The sequence below is a fragment of the Armigeres subalbatus genome, chromosome 3 (assembly GCF_024139115.2).
Source record: "Armigeres subalbatus isolate Guangzhou_Male chromosome 3, GZ_Asu_2, whole genome shotgun sequence".
NCBI classification, from domain to species: Eukaryota; Metazoa; Arthropoda; class Insecta; order Diptera; family Culicidae; genus Armigeres; species Armigeres subalbatus.
In genome coordinates, this window is record NC_085141.1 from 152,098,287 (window position 1) to 152,109,980 (window position 11,694).

The 11,694-nt window shown below is 42.4% G+C and overlaps 1 protein-coding gene and 1 pseudogene across 3 annotated transcripts in view; one reads left to right on the forward strand and one right to left on the reverse strand.

The window, feature by feature from the left end:
* LOC134224243 (arginine/serine-rich coiled-coil protein 2) overlaps positions 1–11,694 on the reverse strand; it is a 125,848-nt gene that overhangs the window by 35,564 nt on the left and 78,590 nt on the right. The gene's annotated exons all lie outside the window — the stretch shown is intronic.
* Positions 578–10,055, forward strand: LOC134228164 (poly [ADP-ribose] polymerase tankyrase-like; annotated as a pseudogene).

Sequence of the window (11,694 nt, forward strand, 5' to 3'; positions counted from 1 at the left end):
AAAGTGTTATTTTGGCCATAACTTCCGAGCCCATAGTCCGATCTGACCAATTTTCAATAGGAAACAATGGTAGAGTATCCTGCGTCGAATGCAACTTGTTGCGAGTAAATCGGTTAAGGATTAGTACCTGAAAAATGAGTGGCTTGAATCCACAGGGCTTATATCAAATCGTTATATACCGATGTAATTAGCCGTAAAAATTTCAAGCGTCAAAAGAAGCCGTACGGTATATAAGGTAATTTGAATCACTTAAAAATATAACCACCATATAATTCATCCATTTGAAATGTCCTTACAGTGCGCTGCGATAGAAACAACCCAAGCAACCAGAAGTTCGGATAAGAAGGGCTATTTTGGCTTAATCAGCTCTCATTTTAAGTAATTTTTTGTATGTAACGGAACTTTAAGTGAACTTTAAAGTTCCGTTAAGGATGCTTGGAACTTGATGTGAACCATAGTGAACCAATTAGTTCGGTTAAGAGTAAATTTAAGTAAAATCTGAACTTCTGGTTGCTTGGGAAGACATGCATGAGACAACGGACAGGACGCATAACCACCCGCATGGAAGGATGTCTAAAAGCGAACAGGAATCTACCTCGTTAGGACACAAACCACCATAGTCAAGTTTCAAAATAAGTTTGGGTTCGAACCAAGTGTATTTTGCCCTCGGGTTTTTGCGAGTGTGTTTGTTTACCTCTACACCTCCATCACTGCTAATCAGTTGAATCGGTTTAGACCAGTTTCTTCCGCGCTTTTTGTTGTCACAGGTTACGGTCGCCGGGAAGTCGTTAAATTTTTGCTCACCAACGGTGCATCGATCCAGGCCCGAGACGATGGAGGACTCCACCCGCAGCATAATGCGTGTTCGTTTGGTCATGCCGATGTCGTTCGCTTGCTGCTGGAAGCCGGCGCCAATCCAAATACCCGGGACAACTGGAACTATACCGAGGCCGCCAGCAAGGGTAAGGTGGATGTGTGCATTGCCCTACTGGAGCATGGTACTGGTCCAAACATTAGGAATTCTGAGAACAAAATTCCTTTGGATATTGTTGATCCTTGTACCCGGCCGGTTCTGACGGGTGAGTACAGGAAGGATGAACTGTTGGAGGCAGCGCGGTTCGGATCCGAAGAGCGACTGCTAGAACTGCAGACCCCACTGAATGTCAACTGCCATGCCAGTGATGGTCGCAAGTCCACTCGTCTGCATCTGGCCGCTGGCTACAACTGAATTCGGGTGGTGCAAATTCTACTGCAGCATGGTGCTGATGTGCACGCCAAGGTCAAAGGCAGTCTGGTGCCGCTGCACAACGCATGTTCCTACGGTCACTTCGAAGTAACTACTCATCAAGAACGGTGGCAACATGAACGCAAATGATCTCTGGGCCTTCACACCGCTGCATGAGGCCGCTTCCAAAAGTCGGGTAGAGGTGTGCAGTCTGTTGTTGGCTGAAGCTGCCGATCCGACGCTACTTAACTACCATAATAAATCTGCTATATCTATTCCGCACCAACACGCGATCTTCAGGAAAAGATCACATGTAAGTTGGGGTTCGAATGAACTCAATGGAATAAAATTAATACAATATATTGCTTACTTTCAGATGAATACAAGGGACATTGTGTACTGGACGCTTGCCGCCAGGCCAGGCGACTAAAAAAGAACCTTTCCAATGAGACTATATAAGACTATATATAATTTTATCCATCCGTACAGTGGTGACACTCCTCTGCATGCCGTTGCTGAGTCCGTCTATCCGAAGCGAAAGCAGGTATTGGAGGTTCTCATCAGGAAAGGTGCTCTACTGAACGAAAAGAACAAAGACTTTCTCACGCCCCTGCACATCGCTGCGGACAATTCTCAATACGAGATAATGGATGTGCTGCCACAGTGCCAAGATAGACGTACTGGATGGGCTCGGTCAGAGTTCGCTTCACCGGTGCGCCCGGGAAGATAACAACCAAGCATGTAGACTGTTATTATCATACAATATTGACACTAGTGTTGTTTCGCTCCAAGGATACGCTGCTGCTTAGCTAGCGACTGAAAATGTACTGAAAATTCTACAGGATCCACCATCGGACACGGTGGATCTGGAGTGCCAACTGTTGGAGGCAGCTAAGGCTGGTGATTTGGATACTGTGCGACGGATTGTCCTGTCAAATCCGATGACGGTTAACTGTCGAGATGTGGATGGACGTCATTCGATGCCGTTGCATTTCGCTGCAGGGTACAATCGTGTCCCGGTGGTGGAGTTCCTCTTGGAATATGGTGCCGAGGTACACGCATCCGACAAGGGAGGGCTGGTACCGCTTCATAATGCTTCCTCGTATGGGCATTATGAAGTAACCGAATTGCTGGTAAATCACGGGGCCAATGTGAACGTTGCCGATCTGTGGAAGTTCACTCCGCTTCATGAAGCCGTTGCCAAGGGTAAGTATGAGATTGTAAAGCTGCTTATAAAAGTAGTTTTATTTGCATTGAAGTTTGAAAAAAAATAATATAATGAATCGTTTTTCCAATTGTGCAGAATGGAGCAGACGTAACAGGACGTAACGAAGAAGAATCGTGATGGGGCAACGCCATTAGATTTGGTTCGGGAAGGCGACCAAGATGTGGCAGATTTGCTTCGCGGTAATGCGGCGCTGCTCGATGTCGCAAAGAAAGGCAACTTGGCACGTGTGCAGCGACTGGTTACACTGGATAACATCAACTGCCACGACGCCCAAATCAGTAGCTCAACTCCTTTGCATTTAGCTGGTCGGTTGCGTGCTATTTTGTTTAACGTTTCAGTAACGAGATGTGAAAATGTATTTTGTCTTAAAGCTGGTTATAATAATCTGGAAGTGGCAGAGTATCTTTTGGAGCATGGTACCGACGTGAACGCACAGGATAAGGGTGGATTAATTCCACTGCACAATGCATCGTCCTATGGACATTTGGATATTGCAGCTCTACTGATAAAGAGCAACACCGTGGTTAACACCACAGACAAATGGAATTCTGGACGACGGTAAGATGACACAGGTGACTTCAGTCGGAGCATCTGATCGAGCTACTCGAGCGCGAACAAATCACAACGGGCATTCTGGCGGAGATGGGCCATGAAGATCTGAAACAGGTCGGCGTATCGGCGTACGGATTCCGGCACAAAATTCTGAAAGGCATCGTCACCCTCCGGGCCACCACGCACAGGTCAGAATAATGCAGGTGGCACTGCAGCGAACATAACTTAATAATGCATTCGTTACAGGGCTAGGGCTAACTCCGAACCCGGGCACTCTTCTGGTGGATTTACTTCCCGACGACAAGGAGTTTCTTACCGTCGAAGATGAAATGTAAGCGACGATAAGAGAGCACCGGGATAATGGTCACTCTGGCGGTTATTTTAATCGATACAACATCGTTAGGGTGAGTGACTTTATTTTGAGTTGGTGTTTACGCCATCGACGTCGCCCATATTCTGCACTATACATCTAGGGTTTAAGTCTGAAAACTTTCCGGTTTCTAATTCAACTTTGAAATTTGTTCGGATGGGAACGCCGCGGGTTGTTTTTCTACTTCAAAGATTTAAAAAAGTATCCTTTTCCTGCAGATAAATCAGTATTTCTCATATCCGCCTTCAATCCGTCGTCTAACGGAAAAAGTTCAATCTCGGCTGGTTACTCTTATATAAATGCTGGTGTCTTCACAATTACTCCCCGCGATACTGCATCCGGGTGGGAGCTACTTGAGTTTGAATTGCATTTCAATTGGTTTTGGATTGGATTTATATTGGATTTTGACGGGATTTGGATTAGATTTTATATAAAATCCAGAATTCGTTCCCTTCTTGGGAATACAACAAGCGTTCTTCGAGAATCTCACAGCCGTTCCTTTCGGGATTCCACCAGGCGTTCCTTCGCGAATCGAATAGGAGTTCCATCGAGAATCCGGTAGGCATTCTTTCCAGCAGGCGTTCATTCGAGAATCCAGTAGTCGTTCCTTCGGGAATACAACAGCCGTTCTTCGAGAATCCAGTAAAAGTTTCTTCTGGAATCCAGATGGTGTTCCGTTGGTAATCCAATGGACTTTCCTTCAGAAAACCAATAGGCATTCCTTAGACAATCCAATAGGCCTTCCTTCGCAAATCCAGTAGGAGTTCCTTTGAGAATCCAGTTAGCGTTTCTTTGGGAAACCGGTAGACGTTCGTTCAAGAAATCGATAGGCGTTCCTTCGCGAATCTAGAAGTCGTTCCTTAAAGAAATCAATAGGCCTTCCTCCGCGAATCCAGAAGTCGTTCCTTCGAGAATCTAATAGCCGTCCCTTCGGGATTGCACCAGGCGTTCCTTCGGGAAATCAATAGGCGTTCCTCCGCGAAGCCAGTAGTCATTCCTTCGGGAATACAATAAGCGTTCTTCGAGAATCCAATAGACGTTCCATCGGGAATCCAGTAGGCGTTCTTTAGAAAATCCAGTAAGAGTTCCTCCGCGAACCCTGGAGTTGTTCCTTCGGGAATACGATAAGCATTCTTCGAAAATCCAATAGACGTTCCATAGGTAATCCAGTAGGCATTCCTTCGCGAATCCAATAGGCGTCCCTCAGGGTCATTTGGCCGAATGCCGTTTGGCCGAATGTCGTTTGGCCGAATGCCATTTGGCCGAAAGGGTCATTTGGCCGAACGCCATTTGGCCGAATGCCGTTTGGTCGGATGGTTGAAATACGTTTCCTAATGAAGGGAGTAGAAAAAAGGAAGAAAGAAGAAGGATGAAGGAAGAAGGAAGAATGGTGAAGGAAGAGGGAAGAGGGAAGAAGGCAGAAGGGAGAGGGAAGAAGGCAAAAGGGAGAGGGACGAAGGAAGAAAGAAGAAGAAAGAAGGAAGAAGGAAAAAGGAAAAAGTAAGTAAGAGGAAGGAAGAAGGAACAAGGCAGAAGGAACAAAGAAGAAGGAAGAAGGAACAAGGAAGAAGGAAGAAGGAAAAAGTAAGTAAGAAGAAGCGAGAAGGTAGAAGGAACAAGGAAGAAGGAAGAAGAAAGAAAGAAGAAGGAGGAAGGAAGAAGGAACAAGGAAGAAGTAAGTATTAAAAAGGAAGAAGGAAGAAGAAACAAGGAAGAAGGAAGAAAAATGAAGGAAGGAAAAAGAAGGAATAGGAACAAGGGAGAAGGAAGAAGGAAGAGGAGGAAGGAAGAAGGAAGAAGGAAGAAGAAAGAAGAAAGTAGAAAGAAGAAAAAAGAAAGAAGAAAGAACGAAGAAGTAAGAAGTAAGATGGAAGAAGGAAGAAGGGAGAAGGAAGAAGGAAGAAGGAAGAAGGAAGAAGGAAGAAGGAAGAAGGAAGAAGGAAGAAAGAAGAAGGAAGAAAGAAGAATGAAGAAGGAAGAAGAAAGAATGAAGAATGAAGAATGAAGAGTGAAGAAGGAATAAGGAAGAAAGAAGAAAGAAAAAGGAAGATGGAAGAAGGAAGAAAGAGGGAGGAAGAATGAAGAAGGAAGAAAGAAGAAAGAAGATAGAGGATGGAAAAAAGAAGAAAGAAAAAAGAAGGAAGATGGAAGGCGGAAGAAAGAAGAAGAAAGAAAAAGGAAGTGAAGAAGGACCACTCGTAAACTGAGGTCAATTTTTTTAAACTATTCGGCCAAACGGCATTCGGCCAAATAGCGTTCGGCCAAACGGCATTCGGCCAAATGGCCTGACACCTTCGAGAATCTAGTAAGAGTTCCGTCGGGAATCCAATAGACTTTCCTTCAGAAAACGAATAGGCATTTCATAGGCAATCCAGTAGGCGTCCCTTCGCAAATCCAGTAGGAGTTCCTTATAGAGAATTGGTTGGCGTTTCTTTGGAAAACCGGTAGACGTTCCATCAAGAAACCAATAGGCGTTCCTCCGCGAATCCAGAAGTTGTTCCTTCGAGAATGCAATAATTCCGGAAATCAAAAGTTGTTCCTCTGCGACTCCAGTAGTCATTCCTTCGATAATCCAGTAGGAGTTCCTTCGAGAATCAAGCTGGCGTTCCTTCTTTTTTTCAATAAATCCTCCCAGGTTTCAACAAATAATTCTCCCAGGTTTCCCTAAGGAATCCTCCCAGCTATTCCCACGGAATCCTCAGGTTTTCCCAATGAATCCTTCCAGGTTTCAATGAAGAATCCTACCAGGTTTTCTCAAGGAATCCTCCCAGGGTTTTCCAATGAACCGTCTCAGGTTTTCCGTTGGAATCCTCTCAGGCTTTCCCAATGAATCCTCCAAGGCTTTCCCAAGGAGTCCTCCCAGGCTTCCTCAAGGAATCTTCCCAGGTTTCCACAAGGAATCCTTCCAGGTTTCCCCAAGGAATCCTCCCAGGTTTTCCCAAGGAATCCTCCCAGTTTTTCCAAATGAATCCTCTCAGGCTTTCCCAAGGAATCCTCCCAGGCTTCGTCAAGGAATCCTCCCAGGTTTCCCCAAGGAATCCTCTCAGTTTTCCCAAAGGAATCCTCCCAGGCTTTTCCAATGAATCCTTTAAGGTTTTCCCAAGGAATCCTCCCAGGCTTCTTCAAAAAATCCTCCCAGGTTTTCCCAAAGAATCCTCAGGTTTTCCGTAGGAATCCTTTCAGGTTTCCCCAAGAAATTTTCCCATGTTTCCCCAAGGAATCCTCCCAGTTTTTCACAAGGAGTCCTCTCAGGCTTTCTCAATGAATCCTCCCAGGTTTTCCCAAGGAATCCTCCCAGTTTTCCCAAAGGAATCCTCCCAGGCTTTTTCAATGAAACCTTTCAGGTTTTCCCAAGGAATCCTCCCAGGCTTCTTCAAGGAATCCTCCCAGGTTTTCCCAAAGAATCCTCCCAAGTTTCCTCAATAATCCTCCCAGTTTTTCCCACGGAATTCTCTTAGATTTTCTCAAGAAATCTTCCCAGTTTTTCCCATGGAATCCTCTCAGCTTTTCCCAATGAATCCTCCCAGGTTTCAACGAGGAATCCTACCAGGTTTCCACAAGGAATCCTCCCAGGTTTTCTCAGGGATTCCTCCCAGTTTTTCCAAAGGAATCCTCCCAGGCTTTCCCAAGGAATCCTCCCAGGCTTCCTCAAGAAATCCTCCCAGGTTTCCCCAAAGAATCCTTCCAGGTTTTCCCAAGGAATCCTTCTAGTTTTTCTTAAGGAATCTTCTCAGGTTTTCCCAATGAATCCTCCCAGGTTTATCCAAGGAATCCTCCCAGGTTTCCCCAAGGAATCCTTACAGTTTTCCCAAGGAATCCTCTCAAGTTTTCCTAATCAATCCTCCCAGGCTTTCCCAATTAATCCTCCAAGGTTTCCTTAAGGTATCCTCCCAGTTTTTCCTAAGCAGTCCTCTCAGGTTTTCCCAATCAATCCTCCCAGGTTTCCCATAGGAATCCTCCATGGCTTCCCCAAGGAATCCTCCCAGTTTTCATAAAGGAATTCTCCTAGGCTTTTCCAACGAATCCTTCCAGGTTTTCCCAAGGAATTCTCCCAGGGTTCCCCAAGGAATCCTCACAGGTTTCCCCAAAGAATCCTCCCAAGTTTCCTCAATTAATCCTTCCAGTTTTTCCCACGGAATTCTCTCAGATTTTCTCAAAGAATCTTCCCAGTTTTTCCCATGGAATCCTCTCAGGTTTTCCCAATGAATCCTCCCAGGTTTCAACGAGGAATCCTACCAAGTTTCCTCAAGGAATCCTCTCAGGCTTTTCCAATGAATCCTCTCAATTCCCAAGGAATCCTACCAGATTTCTTCAAAGAATCCTCCCAGGTTTTTCCAATGAATCCTCCCAGGTTTCCTAAAGAAATCCTCCCAGGTTTCCCAAAGAAATCCTCCCAGGTTTTCCTAAGGAATCCTCCCAGGCTTCCCCAAGGAATCCTCCCAAGTTTCTTCAAGGAATCCTCCCAAGTTTCCTCAATGAATCCTTCCAGTTTTTCTTAAGGAATCTTCTCAGGTTTTCCCAATGAATCCTCCCAGGTTTCTCCTAGGAATCCTCCCAGGGTTCCCCAAGGAATCTTCCCAGTTTTTCCCAAGGAACCCTCTCAGGTTCTCCCAATGAATCCTCCCAGGTTTTCCCAAGGAATCCTCCCAGGCTTCCCTACGGAATACTCCCAGGGCTAAGAGAATTCGTCCAGACTCCGGAAAACGACCGTCGAGAATCCCGAGATAATTTGTCCAGGTATTGCGAGAAAACTCCTTGAATTCCAGGTAGAGATCTTCCAGTAAGTCCGGGAGAATCCGCTCAGGGAGTCTGAGATAATTCCTTTAGTAATTTTGGAAGACTCCTTCCCGGAATTCCAAGAGATTTTCTCCATGACTTTTAAGAGAATTTCTCCAAGAGTTTCGGAAGAATTCCTCCAATAATTCTCGAATAATTCCTACAAGAGCTCCGGAGGAATTCCGAGTAGAATTTCTTTATGAATGTTGAACAAATTCTTCTATGATTTACCGAATAAGTCCTACAGCTGCCGAAGAATTCAGAAGTTCCGAGAGAATCCGTCCATGAATTTCATTTACGAAAAAAAACTTACAATGATTCCTGGAGAATTCCACCACAAGTTCCGAGAGAACTTGTGCAGAAAATCCAAGAGCATTCGCCTAGGGATCACGGACAAATTCTTCAAGCAATTCCGGGAGAATTCTTCCAGGTATTCTGAGAGAATTCCTTCTGAAACTGAGGTAGAGATCCTCCAGGAATTTTGAGAGATTTCATCTGGGAATTCCGGGATAATTCCATCGGGAATTTCGGAAAAAATCTGGAAAACCTGCGTAGTATTATAACCTAGAGATTCTTCACGAATTTCCCGAAGGAATCTGCTCGGAATTTTAGAAGGAATCTGCTCAATATTTTTAAAGTTATCTATCCATTTTTACCGAATAAACCACCTCGAATTCTCGAAGGTTACGTAAGCATTTCCTCAGGACAAACAGAATTCAAAATTCTCTGTGGAGACAGCCTGAATTATCCGAAGAAATCTGATTAAAGTGATCGATGGAAACTGGTCAAACTTCCCGAAAGAATCTGCTATTATTGTATGGATTCAAAAAAAATCCCAACGAGTTTTAAGAAATATTTTGCACTGGATTCCGAAAGGTGCCGTGATCGAATTCCAGGAGGAATTCCAATTAGATTCCGGAAGGAACCAGAACTAGAGGAATGTTTCCGGGATACTTGTTATCCGCGTTTTCATTTGTACACTTATTGGGATTCCTTCGGAGAATTTATTCAGGAATTTCTAGAAGTCTTCCCAGAATTCCGAAAATTGTTTCATCCATTCTAATAAATCCACATATTGCTAAAATTATAACAGGATACCTTCCTTTCTTCCGAATTCCATTAAAATGGATCGTTTTTTTGTCCTTTTCTTCGCAGCAGAGCCGGGAATAAGGAACCGTTTTATAGGAGGATTTCGTCGAGACATTCGTCCGTCTTTCTCCACAACAGAGGGTTCCAGTGCTCGTCGAATAAAACAAACATCGGCTGTCAATGAAGCAGATGGTAAATTCCAATATTTTATTATTTATACATTAGAAATGTACAAATATTAAATAGAAATTAAAATAAAACTAAAATAAATAAGTTTAAAAAAAAATTGTTATCAAACCGAAAATAAAATAAATAAAAAGAATACTAAGAAGAAGAATCGAGGTACCCATTTCTCAACCATATCTAGTAAAAATCTAGTAGAGCTGTAGTACCCATGTCTAGGAGATATCTCTGCGTCATCTAAGAGAACCGATATGTCAAATCCTTTCCGGTTCAAACGGTTTACTCGTCTAAAATTTGAGGTAGACACCGGTTGAAACGGTTGTTGCATTTGAGGCGGATTTGAGGTCTGACAGGTTCTAGACATCGTAGAAAAAAATCTAGGAGACTTATTTTTTTGTCTCAGAGATATCACGGGAGACTTCTAGAAGATCTTTCCGAGCGGGCAGGAACTAATAATCTGCCGTTCTACGCATGCTTGTACCAAATTCAAAAAACGACAAATGAGAAAATGGTATTTGAAATTGAACACTAATTTTCATTGCTGGCGTATAACCATAATGCAATATAAAATTATTACATCACAGAACCATTCAGAAGACTTAATTTCATTGAAATCATTCTTATTTTTCACTCACAAATAGAATTTGCGACAACGATCATGAAAATAGTTTATTATTAAATATGCCGAGAAATAGAGCACTTGTTTTATGGTTTCTACGCATATCAGTCTCGCTCAATCCATGATTTCGTGAATGACTATTGACATATGTCTCCACATGCTTTATCTATGGAAGTGAACCTGCCACGTGGTTGAAGTGATTATATCGCTTAGAATGAGTATTCCACAAATTGCCCCCATTAAACCAGTGCAACAGGCTAAGATTGCAAGATCTAAACAGAAAATGCTATTTCAATGTGTGTTGCTCCATAAAATAACAGAATCCGCCATAATGATGAATTTAATCACCGCGAGACAATTATGCGTAGAAATTAAGCAATGAGACAAATAGACTTGATATTGTTTTCAATGATTTTCCGAACAAAGTTCGAAATCTGTTAGAGTTTTCTAAAAGTGTACATCAAAATAGACCGCCCTATGGTGAAAAGTCAAAATCCACAAAAACTAACATGGGACAACTATGCGTAGAAGGGCAGTAATAGTCCCTGGATAAGTCCCAGTATATCAGTGGAGAAATTAACCGATCGCTAAAAATTTCCTTTTCGGAGATTGAACCCACACTCCATAGTCGTCGCTAACCGCACGGCCTTGAAGCCCACATTTTCCAAATAATTGTGTATCAAAATATATGTAGATTGTTTTACTAATAGACAATAAAAATATGATTATTCTGCCAAAAACGGTTTTTCATATTACTCGCGATAATAATAATAATGAAAATAATTGGATTTGAATAACTAAACATTTTACTTTGAAAGCTTATTCTGTTTAAACCAAAGAACTATACTTTTTGATTTCAATATCATAACATTTGAAATTCAATGTGGAAAACTTGTATTATCAAGTATAACAACACTTGTTCTGAAAGTGTTTTGCTGTTGGAAATAATATGTTGCCTGGTGAGTTGCTGAAAGTGTTTCACACTCGAATCTCACATATTTGACCAGTAGGGTAAATCGAAGGGCGAAACACTTTATAGTCGCGTGTGTATTTTTTTGAGTGTAGACATAACTATATCCGGTGGATGCTTCATTTGGTTGTCTTTCGCTTTAGTTAAAAAAACTGCCTTTTGCAACATTTTTATCCCAAGAGGGGAGATCGACGATTTACTCTCACGATCTCTTATATTTAGGAGATTTTTTCTAATATCAGTTTTGAAATCAGGGGGTCAGACGCACAGGGATGTTAGTGAAAAAAACTTAGTTCTGAGAAAAATGGGTGCAAAGCTTTTTGCTTCATACAAATTGATAATGTTCAGAAAATCAAAAAATATCTGTAAATTTTCACATGTCTTTTAAATAAAGTACAAAGGATATAAATCAACATATTTCTGCAAACCATCATTTTTTTTTGCTAAAATCTATTTAAATTTGATCAAAATGTCACTAACACACATCTGTCTCTAACCCTCTCAAATATGAGATGCACATATTATTGGCCCTAAATGGAAAAAAGTAGATTAGCAATTCAAATGTTATACAATAAACGTTTTATATTCTCCCTGATCAGTCTCGGCATATACACAAATTAAATTTTTGAGTCTCAAATAGTAACAAATATAATACGATGTACGAATTCCTAACCGCATACTT